Raw genomic sequence first — 16,089 nt, 5'->3', positions numbered from 1 at the left:
AAACATTCGCATTGAGACCTGGAACCAGACAAGGATGCCCTTTATCACCACTCTTATTCAACACTGTGCTGGACATCCTACCAGAGCAATTAGGCTAGATAAAGAAATAAAGGGCATCCAGATTGGTAAGGAAGAAGTCAAAGTATCTCTATTTGCAGACGATGTTATACACAGAACCCGAAGGAATCCTCTAGAAAACTACTGAAACTAATAGTTCAGCAAAATATCAGCATACAAGATAAACATACAAAAATCAGTTGGATTCCTCTACACCAACAAAAAGAACATCGAAGAGGAAATCACCAAATCGATGCCATTTACAATAGCCCCCAAGAAGATATAATACTTAGGAATATCAGAGATGTAAAAGGCTTATACAAAGAAAACTACAGTACACTTCCGCAAGAAACCAAGAGACTTACGTACGTGGAAGAACATACCTTGCTCGTGAATAGAAAGACTTAATATTATAAAAATGTCTATTCTACCAAAAGTGATCTATACATTTAATGCAATTCCGATCCAAATCCCAACGATATTCTTTAATGAGAGGGACAAACAAATCACCAACCTTATATGGAAGGGAAAGAGGCCCTGGGTAAATAAGGCATGACTGAAAAAGAAGAACAAAGTGAGAGACCTTACTTTACCTGATTTTAGAACCTATTATACCGACACAGTAGTCAAAATAGCCTGTTACTGGTACAACAACAGATACATGGACCAATGGAACAGAATTGAGAATCCAGACATAAATCCATCCACATATGAGCAGTTGATATTTGACAAATCCCCCAAAAACAGTTAAGTGGGGAAAAGACAGTCTTTTTAACAAATGGTGCTGGCATAACTGGATATCCATCTGCAAAAAAATTAGACAAGACTCATACCTCACTCCAGGCAAAAAAACTAACTCAAAATGAATCAAAGACCTAAACATAAAATCTAAAACGATAAAGATCATGGAAGAAAAAATAGGGACAACATTAGGAGCCCTAAGACATGGCATAAACAGTATACAAAACATTATAAAGAATGTAGTAGAAAAACTAGATAACTGGGAGCTCCTAAAAATCAAACACCTATGCTCATCCAAAGAGCTCACCAAAAGAGTAAAAAGACTATCTACAAACTGGGAAAAAGTTTTTAGCTACGACATTTCCGATCAGCGTCGGATCTCTAAAATCTACATGATACTGCAAAAACTCAACTGCAAAAAGAGAAATAACCCAATTAAAAAATGGGCAAAAGATATGAATAGACACTTCACTAAAGAAGACATTCAGGTAGCTAAGAGATATATGAGGATATGTTCAAGATCATTAGCCATTAGGGAAATGCAGATCAAAACTACAATGAGATTTCATCTCACTCCAACGAGGCTGGCATTAATCCAAAAAACACAAAAGAATAAATGTTGGAGAGGCTGTGGAGAGGTTGGAACACTTCTACACTGCTGGTGGAAATGTCAAATGATACAACCACTTTGGAAATCAATTTGGCGCTTAAAAAAAAAAATTTTTTTTTTTTTTTAAAAAGCTAGAAATAGAACTACTATACAATCCAGCAATCCCACTCCTTGGAATACATCCTAGAGAAATAAGAGCTTTTACACGAACAGATATATGCACACCCATGTTTATTGCAGCACTGTTTACCATATCAAAAAGATGGAAGCAACCAAGGTGCCCATCAACAGATGAATGGATAAATAAATGATGGTATAGTCACACAATGGAATACTACACATTGATAAAGAACAGTGAGGAATCTGTGAAACATTTCATAACATGGAGGTACCTGGAAGGCATTATGCTGAGTGAAATTAGTCAGTTGCAAAAGGACAAATATTGTATAAGACCACTATAATAAGAACTTGAGAAATAGTTTAAACTGAGAAGAAAACATTCTTTTGTGGTTACGAGAGGGGGGATGGAGGGAGGGTAGGAGAGGGGTATCCACTAATTAGATAGTAGATAAGAACTACTTTAGGTGAAGGGAAAGACAGCACACAATACAGGGGAGGTCAGCACAATTGGACTAAACCAGAAGCAAAGAAGTTTCCTGAATAAACTGAATACTTCGAAGGCCAGCGTAGCAGGGGCAGGAGCCTGGGGACCATGTTTTCAGGGGACATCTAAGTCAATCGGCATAATAAACTCTATTAAGAAAACATTCTGCATCCCACTTTGAAGAGTGGCGTCTGGGGTCTTAAACACTAGCAAGCAGCCATCCAAGATGCATCAATTGGTCTCAACCCACCTGGATCAAAGGAGAATGAAGAACACCAAGGACACAAGGCGATTATGAGCCCAAGAGACAGAAAGGGCCACCTGAACCAGAGACTACATCATCCTGAGACAAGAAGAACTAGATGGTGCCCAGCTACAACTGATGACTGCCCTGACAGGGAACACAACAGAGAACCCCTGAGGGAGCAGGAGAGCAGTGGGATGCAGACCCCAAATTCTCATAACACCAGACTTAATGGTCTGACTGAGACTAGAAGGACCCCAGTGGTCATGGCCCCCAGACCTTCTGTTGGCCCAGGACAGGAACCATTCCTGAAGCCAACTCTTCAGACATAGATTGGACTGGACAATGGGTTGGAGAGGGATGCTGGTGAGGAGTGAGCTTCTTGGATCAGGTGGACACTTGAGACCATGTTGGCATCTCCTGCCTGGAGGGGAGATGAGAGGGTGGAGGGGGTTAGAAGCTGGTGAAATGGACACGAAAAGAGAGAGTGGAGGGAGAGAGTGGGCTGTCTCATTTGGGGGAGAGTAATTGGGAGTGCGTAGCAAGGTGTATATGGGTTTTTGTGTGAGAGACTGACTTGATTTGTCAACTTTCATTTAAAGCACAATAAAAATTATAAAAAAAAATTGAATTTCCACTTGCAGAAAAATGAAACAACATCCATATCTCATACCATAAACATAAATAAATTCAAAAGGGACTAATGACCTAAAAGTGCTAACTAAACCCTTAAAAATCTTAGAAGAACAAGCGGGCCTAGCTTTCAATGATTATCTAATATAATTCATTATTTAATATAACAACAAAAGCACAAATAGCAAAAGACAAAATAAAAAAAATGGGACCCCATAAAAATTAAAAATTTTTGTTCCTCAGAAGGCTTTACCAAAAAAAGTGAAAAGGCAAGCTCCCAACTGGAAGGATATCTTTGGAAACCATATATCTGAGAATAGATAGGAAACTTAGGGGCAATCAGGTTATGTTAAGGGAGGAGGAACAACTCAGTAAAAGGCGGTGACAATGGTACGCAACTTGAAGAATGTAATCAGTGTCACCAAGTTGCACATGTAGAAACAGTTGAATATGTTTTACCATCTATATTCTCAACAACAAAACAATTCAGAAAAAGAAATATACATATATATGTGTGTGTGTGTGTGTATAATGTAAAATCTCCAAAATGGCCCTAAAGGTAATTAAAAACACTAAAAAATACCTTTTAGATTTCAAGTTCCCTAAGCTAGTACCTTGATATGGAGTTTATTTATTCAACGTGTCTTTGACCATTACCCATGTGCTAGTTCCTGCTCCAAGGAGATCGAAGTCTAGTGAGGAGACACATACATTCAAACAAAACATACAAACCCAATCTGGATAATTGCTTTAATAGGGGCATGTTCAAAGCAGTGGAAACATAGGAGAAAGAGCTTAAAAATCTGTCTGGGGAAATCTGGGTAGACTTCTCAGGGGAGGTAGCATTTTAGTGAAGACTTAAGAGTTTGAGGGAGGATTCAAGTGTGGGGGGGATGAGGGAGCATGGGGCAAGGGCTTGGAGAAGCTGAAGGAGGAGATTCATTGGGAGTTATAGGAGCTTTGGGCTTATTTACAGTCTTACAACCAACCAGATGAGCCAACAGTCCAGTGAAAACACACATGCATGAACTGCAACAGCACCTGTCCCACACCTACCTTTAGATCAAAAATGGCTACTGCTTTACTTCCATTTGCACACTTCATATAAACATCTCTTATGGGGAACCTTAGCCTGCAAACATTCAGGGAAGGAAATTCTGGGAAATGTAGTTCTAGCTTAACCATATTGACATAGTATAAAGCCATGACTCTAGACTAGTAAGGGAAGTCCATTCTGAAATATTTATCTAGTTTTGCTGGGATAAATCACTGTTTCCTCCATGGTAAAAGAGGTCCAATGCAATCAATGTGGCACCAGATAGCTGGTTAATTCCCTCAAGGAACGGTGTGAAATTGGGTTCATCACTGAACTCTGTCATTGGCAGGTTGGGACTCAGCATCTGGTTGTAGTCAGATCAGCCTGCGTAAAGAGGAGTTTATGTTGTTGATCCCATGCATAGCTTCCATGTTACCATGGCCACTTTGTACATGAGTAGGTGCTGGAGTGGCTGAAGGAAGAAGCTGCCTGAATCCACTAAATGGATATCCTGTCCACCTGATGATTAAGAGCCTTCTCTGAAATGAATGCCTTTTAATAGGCATTTGCATGAAAATATCTTCACTGAGTACAGAATTGATTAACTGAACTAGCAGGCTATTAGCACCACTCCAGGTTCTCAAATCAACACATTAATGCCTAAATCCCAGGTAAGTACACTTATGTCAATAAATTCTGCCTGATTTTGTCTTATGTGTTGTCCTTTTCAGCCTAATACTCTTAGAATTCACTCACATGCATGTTCCCCAGACCTTCTCCAATACAAATTGGCCAGTTCCTATAATTCTTTTAGTATTGTTAAAACAAAAATCATATTAAACCAATAATAGAAATTAATTGAAGTTTATTTAATATGCAATTTGCAAATAGGAGTACCATTTTGACTCCCCACCCCCAAAATGTTCCAAAGAAGGGAGAACTTCTGAGGATTCTTACACCCCATCTTATTGTTAGTAATTATACATTGCCATGAAAATGGGGCCCGAACAGTGTTTACATAATAACAATTTACTCTAAAACACAGTTCCTCATATGGCCTCTGGAGTTTCTGTTTCTCAAAATTGACAGCTCATATATAATTATTTTAAAACAGCACAATGCCTAAGGCAAAACATTCGTTACTAATGAACCTAGACCGCTTCCCCAGTGGCTTTTTGAGTGCCTTCCGACTTGAGAGGTTCGTCTTCCAGCTCTATATCAGATAATGTTCTGCTGCTAGTCATAAGATTTTCACTGGCCTATTTTTTTCAGAAGTAGTCTCACAGTCCCTTCTTCCTAGTCTGTGTTAGTCTGGAAGTTCTGGTGAAACATGTCCACCATGGGTGACCTTGCTGGTATATGAAATACCTGTGGCATAGCTTCCAGCATCACAGCAACAGGCAAGACACCGCAGTATGACAAACTGACAGATGTATTTTTTTTTTCTTGTAGATTGCACAAGAATTAAATTTCTATATCTGGGGGTAAAAACTGTATATTATCAGAGGAGGTCTTACAATTCACTGTTTAGTTGATTTTGAGATCTAAGTTTTGTTATGACCTGGACCAAATAGGGAGACAGAGGCGAGTGCTGAAAAGAATCAGCATCCTTTGTGAGACAATTGCTCCAGATAAAGCCAATAAAATGTTTTTATGCAAGGAAAAGGTGGTTCATTCAGAATGGATAGAGGTGCTGTAAAAAGGGTAAGGTACTGGGAGATTATGTGGCTGTGACATTTAGTTGGAGCCCTGGTGGCACAGCGATTAAGAGCTCAGCTGCTAACCAAAAGGTTGGCAGTTGGAATCCACCAGGCACTCCTTGGAAACCCTATGGGGCAGTTCTACTCTGTCCTATAGGGCTGCTATGAGTCAGAATCGACTTGAGAGCAACGTTTGTTTGTTTGCTTGTTTGTTTGTTTTTGGACATTCCATCATATGCAGATAATAGTGCCTTGCCCTTCACCTGCACTTCCTTCTATACAAACACCAGTGATGATAGAGTAATCATAGCGTAACTGTGTACCACATATGACCAAGGTCCAATATCCTCCAGGCAAGGAAGTTATACAGATACTCCTTAAATATGTGACCAATCCAATCCCAGAATCCCATTTTGAGAGGCTGTTCCATGGGGCTATTTATGGGGCTTCTGTTTGTACAAATAAATTTGTTAGGCAGGGCCAGTCACATCAGGGAAAAAATGCCACAGTTGAATGGAGTAAATAAGAAAAATCTAATTTACAAGGGTGTGGAAAGCATTTAAGGAGCCCTGGTGGCACAGTGGTAAAAGCAATTGACTGCTAACCCCAAAGGTCAGGGGGTTCGAAACCACCAGTGGCTCCACAACAAAAGGGTGTGGCAGTCTGGTTTTGTAGAGGAAACCCTATGGGATCTCTTTGAGTTGGAATCGATTCAACTGCAGTAGGTTTGGTTTGACTAGACAGTATTAAGGGAAATAAACAAGGGACGGTAAAATATCCAGGACCAGTGACAAAAGGGAGTCATTACTTCCCTGAAAACTGAAGGGGAAAAAGCAGAGAGCACTACCAGAAACCAGAGAAAGAGCTATGGCAAGAGAAGAAGGCCACCAACATAAGCTGAGGCCTTTGGTGGAGGAATATGCAAACTGGCATTGTAAAGCCCAGAAGGGAGGAAGCTGGAGGAATAAATGCACTGATTTTACTTTCCTCCTGAACTCCAAATTCTACCACAGCCTCCAAATGGAAACGATGAAAACTAGAAATGGGAGAGCAAATAGAGAATACCAATCAGAAAAGTGCATCTAATCATTCCCCCATTGGTGAACATTTAGGGTTTTTTCCCATTTTTTGCTTTTAAATGCAACAGTATTTTTATATGTGTCTTGTATGCCTGTGCAGGATATATAATGACGAGTTTCTAGAAAACACTGTATATGCAAGTTCACTTTTTTTTAATAATTTTTATTGTGCTTTAAGTGAAAGTTTACAAATCAAGTCAGTCTCTCACACAAAAACCCATATACACCTTGCTACACACTCCCAATTACTCTCCCCCTAATGAGACATGCCGCTCTCTCCCTCCACTCTCTCTTTTGGTGTCCATTTCACCAGCTTCTAACCCCCTCCACCCTCTCATCTCCCCTCCAGGCAGGAGATGCCAACATGGTCTCAAGTGTCCACCTGATCCAAGAAGCTCACTCCTCACCAGCATCCCTCTTCAACCCATTGTCCAGTCCAACCCATGTCTGAAGAGTTGGCTTCGGAAAGGTTTCCTGTCCTGGGCCAACAGAAGGTCTGGGGGCCATGACCACCGGGGTCCTTCTAGTCTCAGTCAGACCATTAAGTCTGGTGTTATGAGAATTTGGGGTCTGCATCCCACTGCTCTCCTGCTCCCTCAGGGGTTCTCTGTTGTGTTCCCTGTCAGGGCAGTCATTGGTTGTAGCCAGGCACAATCTAGTTCTTCTGGTCTCAGGATGATGTAGTCTCTGGTTCAGGTGGCCCTTTCTATCTCTTGGGCTCGTAATCGCCTGGTGTCCTTGGTGTTCTTCATTCTCCTTTGATCCAGGTGAGTTGAGACCAATTGATGCATCTTAGGTAGCTGCTTGCTAGCGTTTAAGACCCCAGACGCCACTCTTCAAAGTGGGATGCAGAATGTTTTCTTAATAGATTTTATTATGCCAATTGACTTAGATGTCGGTGAAACCATGGTCCCCAGGCCCCTGTCCCTGCTACGCTGGCCTTCAAAATATCCAGTTTATTCAGGAAACTTCTTTGCTTCTGGTTTAGCCCAATTGTGCTGACCTCCCCTGCATTGTGTGCTGTCTTTCCCCTCACCTAAAGTAGTTCTTATCTACTATCTAATTAGTGAATGTCCTTCTCCTACCCTCCCTCCCTCCCCCATCTCGTAACCACAAAAGAATGTTTTCTTCTCAGTTTAAACTATTTCTCAAGTTCTTATAATAGTGGTCTTATACAATATTTGTCCTTTTACAACTGACTAATTTCACTCAGCATAATGCCTTCCAGGTTCCTCCATGTTATGAAATGTTTCACAGATTCCTCACTGTTCTTTATCAATGTGTAGTATTCCATTGTGTGACTATACCATCATTTATTTATCCATTCATCTGTTGATGGGCACCTTGGTTGCTTGCATCTTTTTAATATTGTAAACAGTGCTGCAATAAACATGGGTGTGCGTATATCTGTTCGTGTAAAGGCTCTTATTTCTCTAGGATGTATTCCAAGGAGTGGGATTCCTGGATCGTATGGTAGTTCTATTTCTAGCTTTTTAAGGGAGTGTCAAATCGATTTCCAAAGTGGTTGTACGGTTTGACATTCCCAACAGCAGTGTAGAAGTGTTCCAATCCCTCCACAGCCTCTCCAACATTTATGATTTTTTGTTTTTTGGATTAATGCCAGCCTTATTGGAGTGAGATGAAATCTCATTGTATTTTTGATTTGCATTTCTCTAATGGCTAATAATAGTGACCATTTCCTCATGTATCTATTAGCTACCTGAATGTCTTCTTTTGCCCATTTTTTCACAGAGTTATTTGTCTTTTTGCAGTTAATTTTTGCTGTATCATGTAGATTTTAGAGATCAGGTACTGAGCAGAAATGTCGTAGCTAAAAACTTTTTCCCAGTCTGTAGGTTGTCTTTTTACTCTTTTGGTGAAGTCTTTGGATGAGCATATTTGTTTGATTTTTAGGAGCTCCCAGTTATCTAGTTTTTCTTCTACATTCTTTATACTGTTTTGTATACTGTTTATGCCATGTATTAGGCTCCTAACGTTGTCGCTATTTTTTCTTCCATGACCTTTATCGTTTTAGATTTTTATCCTTATGTCTTTGATCCATTTTGAATTAGTTTTTGTGCATGGAGTGAGGTATGGGTGTTGTTTCATTTATTTTGCAGATGGATATCCAGTTATGCCAGCACCATTTGTTAAAAAGACTGTCTTTTCCCCATTTAACGGTTTTGGGGGCTTTGTCAAATATCAACTGCTCATATGCGGATGGATTTATGCTTGGATTCTCTGTTCCATTGGTCCATGTATCTGTTGTTGTACCAGTACCAGGCTGTTTTGACTACTGTGGTGGTATAATAGGCTCTAAAATCAGGTAAAGTAAGGCCTCCCACTTTGTTCTTCTTTTTCAGTCATGCCTTATTTATCCAGGGCCTCTTTCCCTTCCATATGAAGTTGGTGATTTGTTTCTCCATCTCATTAAAGAATGTCGTTGGGATTTGGATCAAAATTGCATTAAATGTATAGATCGCATTTGGTAGAATAGAAGTAGAGGAATCCAACTGATTTTTGTATGTTTATCTTGTATTCCGATACTCTGCTGAACTATTAGTTTCAGTAGTTTTCTGGAGGATTCCTTAGGGTTTTTTGTGTATAGGATCATGTCATCTGCAAATAGAGATACTTTTACTTCTTCCTTGCCCATCTGGATGCCCTTTATTTCTTTATCTAGCCTAAGTGCTCTGGCTAGGACTTCCAGCACAATGTTGAATAAGAGTGGTGATAAAGGGCATCCTTGTCTGGTTCCAGATCTCAATGGGAATGCTTTCAGGCTCTCTGAAAGCATTTAGGGTGATACTAGCTGTTGACTTTGTTTAAATGCCCTTTATTATGTTGAGCAGTTTTCCTTTCATTCCTATTTTGCTGAACGTTTTTATCATGAATGACTGTTGAACTTTGTCAAATGCCTTTTCTGCATCAATTGATAAAATCATGTGATTCTTGTCTTGTTTTATTTATGTGGTGGATTACACTAATTGTTTTTCTAATGTTGAACCCTCCCTGCATACCTGGTATGAATCCCACTTGGTCATGGTAAATTATTTTTTTGATATGTTGTTGAATTCTATTGGCTAGAATTTTGTTGAGGATTTTTGAAAGCACATTTATTAGGGATATAGGTCTATAATTTTCTTTTTTTGTGGTGTCTTTAGCTGGTTTTGGTATCAGGGATATGCTGGCTTCATAGAATGAGTTTGGTAGTATTCCGTCCTTTTCTATTCTCTGAAATACTTTTAGTAGTAGTGGTGTTAACTCTTCTCTGAATGTTTGGTAGTACTCTGCAGTGAAGCCATCCCCATGGCTTTTTTTTTGTTGGGAGTTTTTTGATTACCTTTTCAATCTCTTCTTTTGTTATGGGTCTATTTAGTTGTTCTACCTCTGTGTAAGTTTAGGTAGGTAGTGTGTTTCTAGGAATTCATCCATTTCTTCTAGGTTTTGAAATTTGAGTATAGTTTTTCATAGTAACCTGATATGATTCTTTTAATTTCAGTTGGGTCTGTTGTAATATCACCCACCTCATTTCTTATTTGGGTTATTTGCTTCCTCTCCTATTTTTCTTTTGTCAGTTTGGCCAGTGGTTTATCAGTTTTGCTGATTTTTTTCAAAAAACCAGCTTTTGGTCTTGTTAATTCTTTCAATTGTTTTTCTTTTTTCTATTTCATTTATTTCAGCTCTAATTTTTATTATTTGTTTTCTTCTGTTGCCTGTGGGTTTCTTTTGTTGCTCTCTTTCTATTTGTTCAAGTTGCAGGGACAATTCTTTGATTTGGGCCCTTTCTTCTTTTTGGATGTGTGCATGTATTGATATCAATTGGCCTCTGAGCACCGCTTTTGCTGTGTCCCAAAGGTTCTGATAGGAAGTGTTTTCATTCTCATTGGATTCTCTGAATTCCTTTATTCCATCCTTAATGTCTTTTATAATCCAGTCTTTCTTGAGCAGGGTACTGTTCAGTTTCCAAGTGTTTGATTTTTTTTCCGTACTTTTCCTGTTATTGATTTCTACTTTTATGGCCTTATGGTCAGAGAAGATGCTTTGTAATATTTCAATGTTTTGGATTCTGCTAAGGCTTGCTTTATGACCTAATATGTGGTCTACTCTAGAGAACGTTCCACGCGGACTTGAAAAGAAAGTATACTTGGTTGCCGTTGGGCGGAGTGTTCTGTATATGTCTACGAGGTCAAGTTGGTTGATTGTGGCCTTTAGATCTTACTTGTCTTTATTGAGCTTCTTTCTGGATGTCCTGTCCTTCACCGAAAGTGGTGTGTTGAAGTCTCCTACTGTTATTGTGGAGCTGTCTATCTCACTTTTCAGTGCTGATAGAGTTTATTTTATGTATCTTGCAGTCCTGTCATTGGGTGCATAAATATTTAATATGTTATATCTTCTTGGTGTGTTGTCCCTTTAATCATTATATAGTGTCCTTCCTTATCCTTTCTGATGGATTTAACTTTAAAGTCTGTCAGAAATTAATATTGTCACTCCTGATCTTTTTTGATTGTTGTTCGCTTGATACATTTTTTCCCATCCTTTGAGTTTTAGTTTGTTTGTGCCTCTAAGTCTAATGTGTGTCTCTTGTAGGCAGCATATACATGAATCTTGTTTTTTAATCCCTTCTGCCACTCTCTGTCTCTTTATTGGTTCATTTAGTCCATTTACATTCAGGGTAATTATGGATAGGTAGGAATTTAGTGCTATCATTTTGATGTCTTTTTTTGTGTGTTGTTGGCAGTTTCTTTTTCCCACTTTATTTTTTGTGCTGAGTACATTTCTTTATATATTGTCCTTTCTTCATATGTGTTGTTGATTTTGTTTCTGTTGAGTCTGTATTTTTCCCTTGTGTTTTATTTTGATGAGTAGGATAGTTTGTCTCCTTTGTGGTTACCTTATTATTTACCCCAATTTTTTCTAAATTTAAAGCTAACTTCTATTTCCTTGTATTGCCGTATCTTCCTTTCCATACAGAAGGTGTATGATTACATTTTTTTCCCTCTGTATGATTTTAATGTCATCTTATTTTGTATAATAACTTTGCTGTCACCGTGTTTTGGGTTTTTTTTATAATCTTGCTTTGTTTTCTTGGATTTCCCTGTCTGGGCTGACTTCTGGTTCCTCTGCCCAGTGTTCCAGTCTTGGCTTGATACCTGATATTATTGATTTTCTCACCAAAGAACTCCCTTTAGTATTTCTTGTAGTTTGGTTTCGTTTTTACGAATTCCCTCAACTTGTGTTTATCGGGAAATATCTTAATTTCACCTTCATACCAGTTTTTATGGATATATGATTCTTGGCAGGCAATTTTTTTCCTTCAGTTTGTTAAATATGTCATCCCATTGCCTTCTTGCCTGTGTGGTTTCTGCCCAGTAGTCTGAGCTTATTCTTATCGGCTCCCCTTTGTTGGTGACTTTCCTTTATCCCTTGCTGCTCTTAAAATTGTCTCTTTATCTTTGGTTTTGGCAAGCTTGATTTTAATATGTCTTGGTGACTTTCTTCGAACATCTACCTTATGTGGAGTTCGATGAGCATCTTGGATAGATATCTTCTCATCTTTCACCATATCAGGGAAGTTTTCTGCCAACAAATCTTCAACAATTTTCTGTGTTTCCTGTTATCCCTCCGTATTCTGGCACTCCAAACACTCATAGATTATTTCTCTTGATAGAGTCCCACATGATTCTTAAGGTTTCATCATTTTTTTAAATTCTTTTCTGTGATTTTTCTTCAAATATATTAGTGCCAAGTGATTTATCTTCGAGTTCAGAAATTCTAGCTTCTACTTGCTCAATTCCACTCCTCTGACTTTCTACTGAGTTTTTTAATTCTGTAATTTTATTGTTGATCTTCTGAAATTCTAATTGCTGTCTGTCTATGGATTTTTCAAGCTTATTAAACTTTTCATTATGTTCCTTAATAATCTTTCTAATTTCTTCAATTGCTTTATCTGTGTGTTCCTTGACTTGTTCTGTGTATTGCCTCATTTACTTCCTGATGTCTCGAAGGGTTCTGTATATTAAACTTTGTATTCTGCATCTGGTAATTCCAGGAATGCACTTTCATCTAGAAGATCCCTGGATTTTTTGTTTTGAGAGCCTATTGAGGTGATCATGGTCTATTTCTTTATGTGACTTGATATTGACTCTTGTCTCTGAGCCATGTATAAGTTATTGTATTAGTTATACTTGGTTACCATGTTATAGCTTCTTGCTTTGTTTTGTTTTGATATACCCCCATGGGTTGCTTGAGTGAGCTAGCTTGATTATTTTTGCCTTTGGAGCTCTGGTGTCCTGTCCCCAGCTGGCTAGAGCTGTTATCAGGTATATCAGTCTAGGAGTCCATTCAGTTTTCTTGTATGAATTCAGCTCAGGTTTATAGGTAGCTGATCATCAAGTGTGTGTACAGGCTCTGTCGTCCAGTCTTAGAGGGGCAGGGGTGATTGGCATATATGCCGGTACCTGATTGCAGTAGGGAGTCACCCTCTGAACAAGGCAGGGGGCTGAGAACCAACCCCCAAGTTTCTCTGAGGAAAACGTGTCTCTGTTGCCTAGAGCTGGTGAGTGGGTTCTGCAGAGGGACCATGGGCACCCAAAATTTTTGGTTCTAAGACCTGGGAAGGACCAGTTATCTTTGGACCTCTATTGCAGGTGGCTGGGTGACCTGAGTGGAGCTACCAGTGCTTAGGTCCCTGATGTGGGCAGGCGAGGACCTTGTTCAATAGGCAAGGCAATGTCAAACATCAAACACCCACCTCTCCACTGCACAGCTAAAATGGTTGGAGTCTGCCAACAAGGGCCTTTTCTCCCAAAATAGGCCCACACAGGTCCATGCAGAAGGGAAAGGTGCTCAAGGTCCGTGGGTGGTTTATTCCTGGTCAGGAGCCACTTCTGTCCTGAGCTCCCCTGGTTAACGGAGCTAGCAAATTATCTTTTCCACCCAGTTGCAAAATTTTTCCTTCCCCAAGGCCAGGAGGATGGCTCTAGGTGCTCACGAGGGTCTATCTCAGGCCCAGGGATTCAGCAGCTGAAGCCAGCTGGTGGGGGGTGGGGAGGGCTGTAAAATATATGCAAGTACTTAGCTTTTGCTGTGAGCGCTGTTCTCCTCAGGTTCTGGAGGTGTGAGTAGGCTGTGTGGCTGGCTGCTTCTCCCTGAGGAAACTGCTGCCCAATGCTAGTACCAGCCCACCGCTGCCTCCGCCACTGCCACTCTGGGAATGGTGCCTGAGGGCTCCCCACTATTCAGGTCCAGTAACTCCTCTCCATTTCTAAAGGGTCTCTTCATCCCCCACCCCTCAGTTCATTGTCTAAGCTTGCCTTTGATACTCAGAGCTCTTAGCTTGTCACAAATATACTCGTTTCACTTTTTTTTTTTTGGGTCTTTGCTGTAAAGAGTGCTTGCTGGAAGCATCTGTCTATTCTGCCATCTTGGCTCCACCTCCTGAATACTGCAAGTTCATTTTTAATGACTATTTCTAAATAGTCCTATAGGGAAGTCCCATGACCACAACTGTTTAGTTGATCAACAGAAAGAACACATTCATATATTTATTATTATAAACAGGACTTCCATATAGGACTATTTAGCTGTATATCTTAAAAAAGAAACTACATACAGTTTTTATCAATACTTACCAATTAGGGCTAAGGATAAATTAGATTACTGAGTGAACACAGAAAGGAGAGACCGCTACAAAGAATACTGCTGAAGGTTCTGTAAGGTCTGGTAGGGAAGAAGTCAATGGGGTAGGAGGGAAGGGTGGGTGTGACACCATGAGCTATCACTCTGGTTGACACCAACCCTAGTGATGCCCTTGCTATAAGTGCCACATGACTCTGACCAGGTTCCTAAAATGCAATCTTTCATTATGAGACAGACCTGAGGAACTTTCAAACCCAGGTCTTATAAATAATATATCTTCCAGACAGCATACAGGCTTTTCAGCCTAGAGAATGGTTTTAATTTGGACTTCTTTGATTAACAGTAAAGATGCTATTATTCATACTGCTTCTTTATTTTAAACAGCTTAAATGTCTTAAAATATAGACCAACTCTATATTTTAGAAGTTTAAAAATGTCTATTTATTTAATTCACAAGTCTTTTGAGTCTTGGTTGATAAATCAGTGGGTAAGCATTTTTGCAAATAAGAAACAACCCGACTCTTCTGGGTTTGGCTCTTAAAAGACCTGATGCGGCCACTGTGCTTCAACAAATTATGAAACTCTGACACAAGTTAGATGCATAGAATTGGTGAAACCGAAAGGTCTTAAGAGCATTCCTGGGGAGATGCATTTAGTCTTAGAGATTTATTCTGTCCAAAAAAAAAAAACTTTTTTTTTTTTTATCATCTTGCTGGTTCTCTGAGTGAGTGAAGTAAGTAATTAATACACTATTACTTTCTGTATGAACTGTGTTTTTAAATTTTGAATATTATACTTTGACCGTTTTGGAGTACCCATCAAAATACCCAAAGTGAACTAACCTTCTGGAGCCAATTAAACTGGGTTTCCAAGCGGTGTACCACATGGGGTTGTTTAAACTCAGGCACATCTCCTGGTTCTTGTATTGAATCCCAGGTAGCAATAAAACCTTACCTTCACTGACTCTTTGATCTCTGTTTTGTTTTCATTTTTTCTGTATTGGGGGGCGGTGTTTGTGGGTTTTTGTTTGTTGTTTTGTTTTGTTTTTTTCCAGGTTCTTGGTCAAGTTTGTTTCTGATTCTAGTTTGAACACAGCCAATACCTTATTCCTTATATTAAAAAAAAAAAAAAAAAAATTCATAGCCACCCTATAAGACAGAGTAGAACTTCCTCACAGGGTTTCCAAGAAGTAGCTGATGGATTTAAACCACCAACCATTTGATTATCAGCCTTAGAGCTTAACCACTGTGCCACCAGCACTCCTTATTCTTTATAAGTGGCAGCAAAGATTGCAAACTTGGTTCTTGATCTGATCATTTGGCAATCTCTGTTGGGATGTATGGAACACATTTTCTTTCAGATGAGAAATTGGTTTCTTAGTTTTGTTTCTCTCTTTTATCTATTTTTCTGTGTAAAAATATGTTTTTTTCCTCTGGAAATAGAAGAACTTTTTTAGTTGTGGTGTGAGTTGTTGTTTATTTGTCTCTATTTCTGATTTTTTTTTCAAAATCTGAGTCTACTTTTGAATTATAACTGAAATTGTAGAACTGAACCTAAGAGCTTAATTGGAAGTGTGTTTCTGTAATAGAAAAGCCTTTTCCTCTCATTATGTGAATAAAATATTTTCCTAATAAGGAGATACTAATAAATTAGATATAAAGCTTCAAAATAAAAGGGTCGTCTTAGGATTAGTTTATAGAGATTACTAAGTGCTGACATGAACCTAATAATTCCCAAATTGCCA

The sequence above is a fragment of the Elephas maximus genome, chromosome 10 (assembly GCF_024166365.1).
Source record: "Elephas maximus indicus isolate mEleMax1 chromosome 10, mEleMax1 primary haplotype, whole genome shotgun sequence".
NCBI classification, from domain to species: domain Eukaryota; kingdom Metazoa; phylum Chordata; class Mammalia; order Proboscidea; family Elephantidae; genus Elephas; species Elephas maximus.
The sequence above is the reverse complement of the archived record's forward strand: the minus strand, read 5'-3'. Positions refer to the sequence as shown.